The sequence below is a fragment of the Oryx dammah genome, unplaced genomic scaffold (genome assembly GCF_014754425.2).
Source record: "Oryx dammah isolate SB20612 unplaced genomic scaffold, SCBI_Odam_1.1 HiC_scaffold_1, whole genome shotgun sequence".
NCBI lineage: Eukaryota > Metazoa > Chordata > Mammalia > Artiodactyla > Bovidae > Oryx > Oryx dammah.
In genome coordinates this window covers 101,925,289-101,930,873 of record NW_024070185.1, presented here as the reverse complement: position 1 = coordinate 101,930,873, position 5,585 = coordinate 101,925,289, and the positions used below count along the sequence as shown (strand labels likewise).

At 47.8% G+C, this 5,585-nt stretch overlaps 1 long non-coding RNA gene across 1 annotated transcript; it reads left to right on the top strand.

Annotated features, from left to right (window-relative positions):
• The first annotated feature begins 407 nt into the window (after positions 1-407).
• LOC120861774 lies at positions 408-3,077 on the top strand. The gene is made up of 2 exons (XR_005720603.1): positions 408-583; positions 2,746-3,077. It is a non-coding gene; the product is annotated as an uncharacterized LOC120861774 (long non-coding RNA).
• The last annotated feature ends 2,508 nt before the right edge of the window (positions 3,078-5,585 follow it).

Sequence of the window (5,585 nt, the reverse complement as noted above, 5' to 3'; positions counted from 1 at the left end):
AAAGGTGGAGCATGGAGCATGTGCAAAGGAAGTCATGGTGGGGTGCTGGGTGCAGCTGGATAAAGGAAGGATGGGAGGAAACCGCAGGGGTAGCAGTGAGACTGTGAATTTTTGAGTGAAGTCCCAGAGAAGGACTTCAGCCTTTCCTCTGCCTGACATGAGAAGCCAAGGAGCAGAGGGGTGACACGATCAGACTTACACTCTCAGCTGTGTTGACACTAATGGAGACTGGGCTGGAAGAGGCCAGGAGGCCATTGCAATAATCCAGGTGAGAGATGGTGCTGGCTGGGAGGGGTGGGGAGCCGGTGCTCACGGGTGAGGCCAGGAAATGAAGCCAGTGTGACGTTAGTAAAGACAGCCACCAAGACGGAAATTCCCAGAGTGGGGCTTTGGCCAGAGGGAAATTCCCAGAGGGAGCAAGGGCAGGAGATGACCAGGCATCTGAGAGAAAGAAAGGAGAAACTGGGACTGAGAAAAGGACTTACAGCCTGTGTCATCAGAGCCGGAGGGATCCTTGGAGAGAAGGTGCAGCCCAAGTGCCTCCTGTTACAGACGGGAGCCTGGACTCAGAGCTACTGAGCAGGTGAGTGAGGGAAGAAAGAGTTGAAGGAGCAAGGCTGAGCTGTGTTACCTATTCCAGAGGGACTGGAAAAACAATGTGCACGGAGCCAGCATCTATCTGCACCTGCCACCCCAGTGGACACTGTGCAGAGTTAATCACCTACTCCTTTAAGGTGGGTACCACTCAACACTGGTATTTTCCAGGCAGGAAAGTGAGGCTGCAAGAGATTACAGAATCCACCCAAGAGCACAGACCTAGAAAGCAGAAGACAGATCTGACCCCTAAGCATGGGCTGGCCTGTGGGCGCTGCCACAAGTCCCAGCAGAGAAGGGACTGGCTTTCTCTGGCTGTAGTCTTCTGTTCATTTAGGAAACAGCCTTGTCCAGAGGACTGGGCCAGACTCTAAGATCTGCTGATTTCAATAAGGCAACCCTGGGGTAAAGACTGGGCGTCCCAGGTGGCGCTAGTGGTAAAGAACTCGCCTGCCAATACGGGGGAAGCAGGAGCACAAGGGTTCCCTCCCTGGGTCGGGAAGATGCCCTGGAGGAGGGCACTGCAGCCCACTCCAGTGTTCTTGCCTGGAGAATCCCCATGGACAGAAGAGCCTGGCGGGCTACAGGCCATGGGGTCTCAAAGAGTCGGACTCGACTGAAGCCACTGAGCACACGTACACGTGGTAAAGACTGGCAGAGCAGAGGCAGTACTTTCCACGATTAAGTGAATTTTGGGCAGAAGAGGGCCTGGATCTGCTGGAGCCACAGGAGGTTTGGGACAGAAGAGGGGCATGATATCTTGGGGGAAGCTAGTCCACTATGACCCACTGCTTAAATAACAATGGGCTTCTGGGATTGAGGCCCAGAGCCAGACACCACAGTGCCCTTTCCTCTTCCCATCGCCCACCAAAGCATGGTGTCAAGGATCTTCTGTTGCTGCTGCCCCGACCAGGCAGCTTCCACCACGGGTAGCTGCCACAGTCAAAATGCCTGCCAACAGCATCACCCACGGACCTTCGGTAGGTTCCACGCATGGGTGTTGTGGCGCTTTGGTAAAAACACCAAATCATTTCTCTGGACTTCTGACTCCCCACCCAGCTTCTGCTCTGGGTCATTTCAGATTTCTTTCAAGCCTTTTGGGGGTGTGGTAGGGGATTTTTTTTTACTCAAACCTGTAACAGCACAGCTAAAAACTACATCAGTTATTAAATAGACACTTACTCCTTGGAAGGAAAGTTAAGACCAACCTAGACAGCATATTAAAAAGCAGAGACATTACTTTGCCAACAAAGGTCAGTCTAGTCAAGGTTATGGTTTTTCCAGTGGTCATGTATGGATGTGAGAGTTGGACTATAAAGAAAGCTGCGCGCCAAAGAATTGATGCTTTTGAACTGTGGTGTTGGAGAAGACTCTTGAGAGTCCCTTGGACTGCAAGGAGATCCAACCAGTCCATCCTAAAGATCAGTCCTGGGTGTTCATTGGAAGGACTAATGTTAAGGCTGAAACTCCAATACTTTGCCCACTTGATGAGAAGAGCTGACTCATTGGAAAAGACTCTGATGCTGGGAGGGATTGGGGGCAGGAGGAGAAGGGGACGACAGAGGATGAGATGGTTGGATGGTATCATCAACTCAATGGACATGGGTTTTGGTGGACTCCGGATGGACAGGGAGGCCTGGCATGCTGCGGTTCATGGGATTGCAAGGGGCTGGACACGACTGAGCGACTGAACTGAACTGAACTGATGACCGATTTAAGTCCTACACACCAGTCCGAGCTCAGTCTCAGCTATTTACTGTGCATGTCTCTGAATCTCTCTCTGAGCTTCAGCATCTTCTCTGCAAAATGAGGATCATGACAATACACCACCTGCTTTTCAGGCTGTTAGGAAGATGAAATGAAGCAACATATATAAATGTCTAGACTACGGCCCCACCCAGGCACTCAATAGATGATAATTGTGTATACGTCAGAGTCAGGGCCAGACGGGCTGTGCTGAAGTGGCAAAGAAATTTTAAGATCTCAATTCCTTCACCCAGTTTGAGGTTATCTGTAGCTCGAGAAAGCATAATATTTTTTTAAAGTCACTAATAATATGCAAATATCCCAAGGAGGATATGACCAAGACCATTTATTCACATGTAATTCAAAGCCTTTACCCGGGATAAATATTTTCCTTCATTCTTTCAGATCTGAATGCAGACCCTCAAAGAAATAATATGTCAACGAGATACCAACGTCGTCATCACCATCACTTCAACAATTTTGTGTTGAAGAAGTATGTTCCTGGGAGACCCTGATTTGTATAGATAGCAGCCCCTCGCGTGCGAGTGAGGCTGCACGGTCACCAGAGTGTCTCCAGGAGGAAGAGGGTGGCAAACAGGGACCATGAAGACTGATTCAGAAACTCCTGGAGGAGGAGGCGATGTCTGAGCCATCCCTGTGCCACCAGCAAGAATCGCCTCAGCTCCTGGAAAAACCACTAGGAGCCACCTCCAATTAAAGTCCTTAGTCGCATCGTAGGCCTGTGTTCTTCCTCTTTTTTTTTCCCCTCTCCCAGCCCTGCTTCTGAGATCTCCTTGAGTAGGGGACAATTAGAATCTGGCATCCCTGATTACAAAATGAGGTTTGATAAATGTCCACAAAGAAAGGAATGGATAAAGAAGATGTGGTACATATATATGCAAGGGAACATGACTCAGCCATTAAAAAGAATGAAATAATGCCATTTGCAGCAACATGGAAGGACCCAGAGATTGTCACACCGAGTGAAGTCAGACAGAGAAGGAAAAGTTGTATGCCATCCCTTAAATGTGGAATCTGAAGAGAAATTATACAAATGAACTTACTTACAAAACAGAGACTCACAGTCTCAGAGAACGAACTTATGGTTGCTGGGGTAGAGGAAGGATGAGGCGAAGGGATAGTTAGGGAGTTTGGGATGGACATGTACACGTTGCTGTATTTTAAATGGATAACCATCAAAGACCTACTGTATATTATTAAAAAAAAAAAAAAGTAAAAGAAAACAACAACAAAGAAATGAGGCTTGATTCTAAAGCACTTTCAGTCACTCCTCACCTACCTGACGAAGGGCTTGGGAGAGGCTGGTCAGCGTAACGGGCAGCTCTAAATAGACGTGGCAATAACTGTCTGGTGCTGGAAGGTGCAATACTGCTCGCCTACGTGGGACTCAATTTGGTGCTCCGGGCCCTGGTGAACAGCGGGGCAGGAAGCGCAAAGCTCTGTAGGCAGCAGCCCTAGAGAGATGCAATGCACAGCCCATGCACATGTAGGGAGCTGTGCTGAAGCACAGGGCATGCCAACAGGAGTCACACGCAAGAGACCCCAAGTGACTCCAACTTTAGTCAGGGAGCCAGGCACAGAAGCACATCGCTTCACACAGCAGACAACGATTTGGAAACAATGACACTGGGAAATCGGGCAACCACCTTGGGGGGTGTGGTGGAAGGCTTCCTGGTGCTTGAGCTTCCTGAAAGTCAAAAAGGAAAGAGGAGCGGGGAATGGCATTCCAGAAGAGGGGAGCCAAATAGGCAAATGTGGGAAATAGAGACACAGGCTAATAGGAATATAAGGTAGTGAACTTCAGTGTTTAGAAAGATGAAAGTGAAGACCTGAGCCAGGGCATGGGGGGAGGTGAGGGGAACAGAGCATTAAGAATCTTAAATCCAGGAAAAGAAAGTTAGACGCTGTCTGGAAGGTAATGGGGAGTCAAGAAAGGTAATGTTTAGGCAATAGTTACATAGCCATATTTCTAGTTTTTGCAGTGTGAACATGGTGAGTTGTTAAGGCAACATTTACTCCTTGTGTCTGCCTCCAGCACAGAAGAATAAAGGAAGAGGATGTCTTACACCAGGATATCATAGATTACAATTCATACCTACAACAGGTAGGTATCAAAAGGTCATCCTGGCTGCAATTTGAAGGATGTGCTATTTGAAAAGCAGTGTGAGCAATCCTGGTAATGTATAAATCTGGTACATTGCTTACTTTTCTAAGTACTTTATAAGTATCAACTCACTTAGCATAACAATCCAACAAGGACAGTACTGTTATTACTCTGTTTTTACAAGTCAGGAAACTGAGATACAGTGCGTAAGTCTCTGAAAATTACACTAATAGTAAGTATCAGAGCTGAGATTTGAACCCAGGACTCCTGGTTCCAGATTCAGAACTTTTAACCAACCGGTTATGCTGCCCTTCACAATGATGGTAGAATGACAGTCAGTGATTGCCTTTGGCTCCCAGCTCTTCAGACCTGCTGCTGGGCCCTTTGAAATCTTTTCCCCTCGGCAGCTAGTGCAATGTCATGCTTTGTCGCTACGGGGTGCTACAGATAGTGGTAGACTCAGGGCTCTCCTTCTGCTCTGGGGAGCTCCTGTTAAGAAGGCTCCTGTAGCAGCTTCTTGGGTATCTGACTCTGGCAGTTCACGTGGCTTCTCCCACACCCAGATCCGGAAGCACGCGGTGGTGGTCAGTAGCACTTAGCAGCCAGCAGCTTCTACCGTGCCTTCCCCCAGCAAATGGAGCAGTGCCTCCATCTCTCTGTGACAGCTAGAGATGTCTAGCTAGCTATCTAGCACCCTAGAGGGCATATTTCTAGAACATTCTGTCAACATGGCATCTCAGAGACTTCTCTGCATCTCAGCCCTTTGGTGGTGGCTATGCCTTAGATCTGCTATTTCTATATTCTTTATAGGAGATTACTTATTAACTAATCCATTATTTCGACCCCCCGCCATTAAAGTTAGTAATTCTCTATATTAAATGCCTTATATTCAAATGACTGTGTGCTTTCTGTCTTCTGATTGGCCCCTGACTGATACATCCAAAAAGAGGCTGCCTAAGCAATTAGGACAGACAGTAACATAGGTATGCACTAGGTCAGCAGCTCTAGGATGGAGAAGAGAGTCCCAAGTTACAATGTATATCTCAGGTAAAGCCACACTCTAACTCAGAACTGTATAGGGAAGAAGATTCTGTACAATGAGGTTCTTGACTTCGTTTGC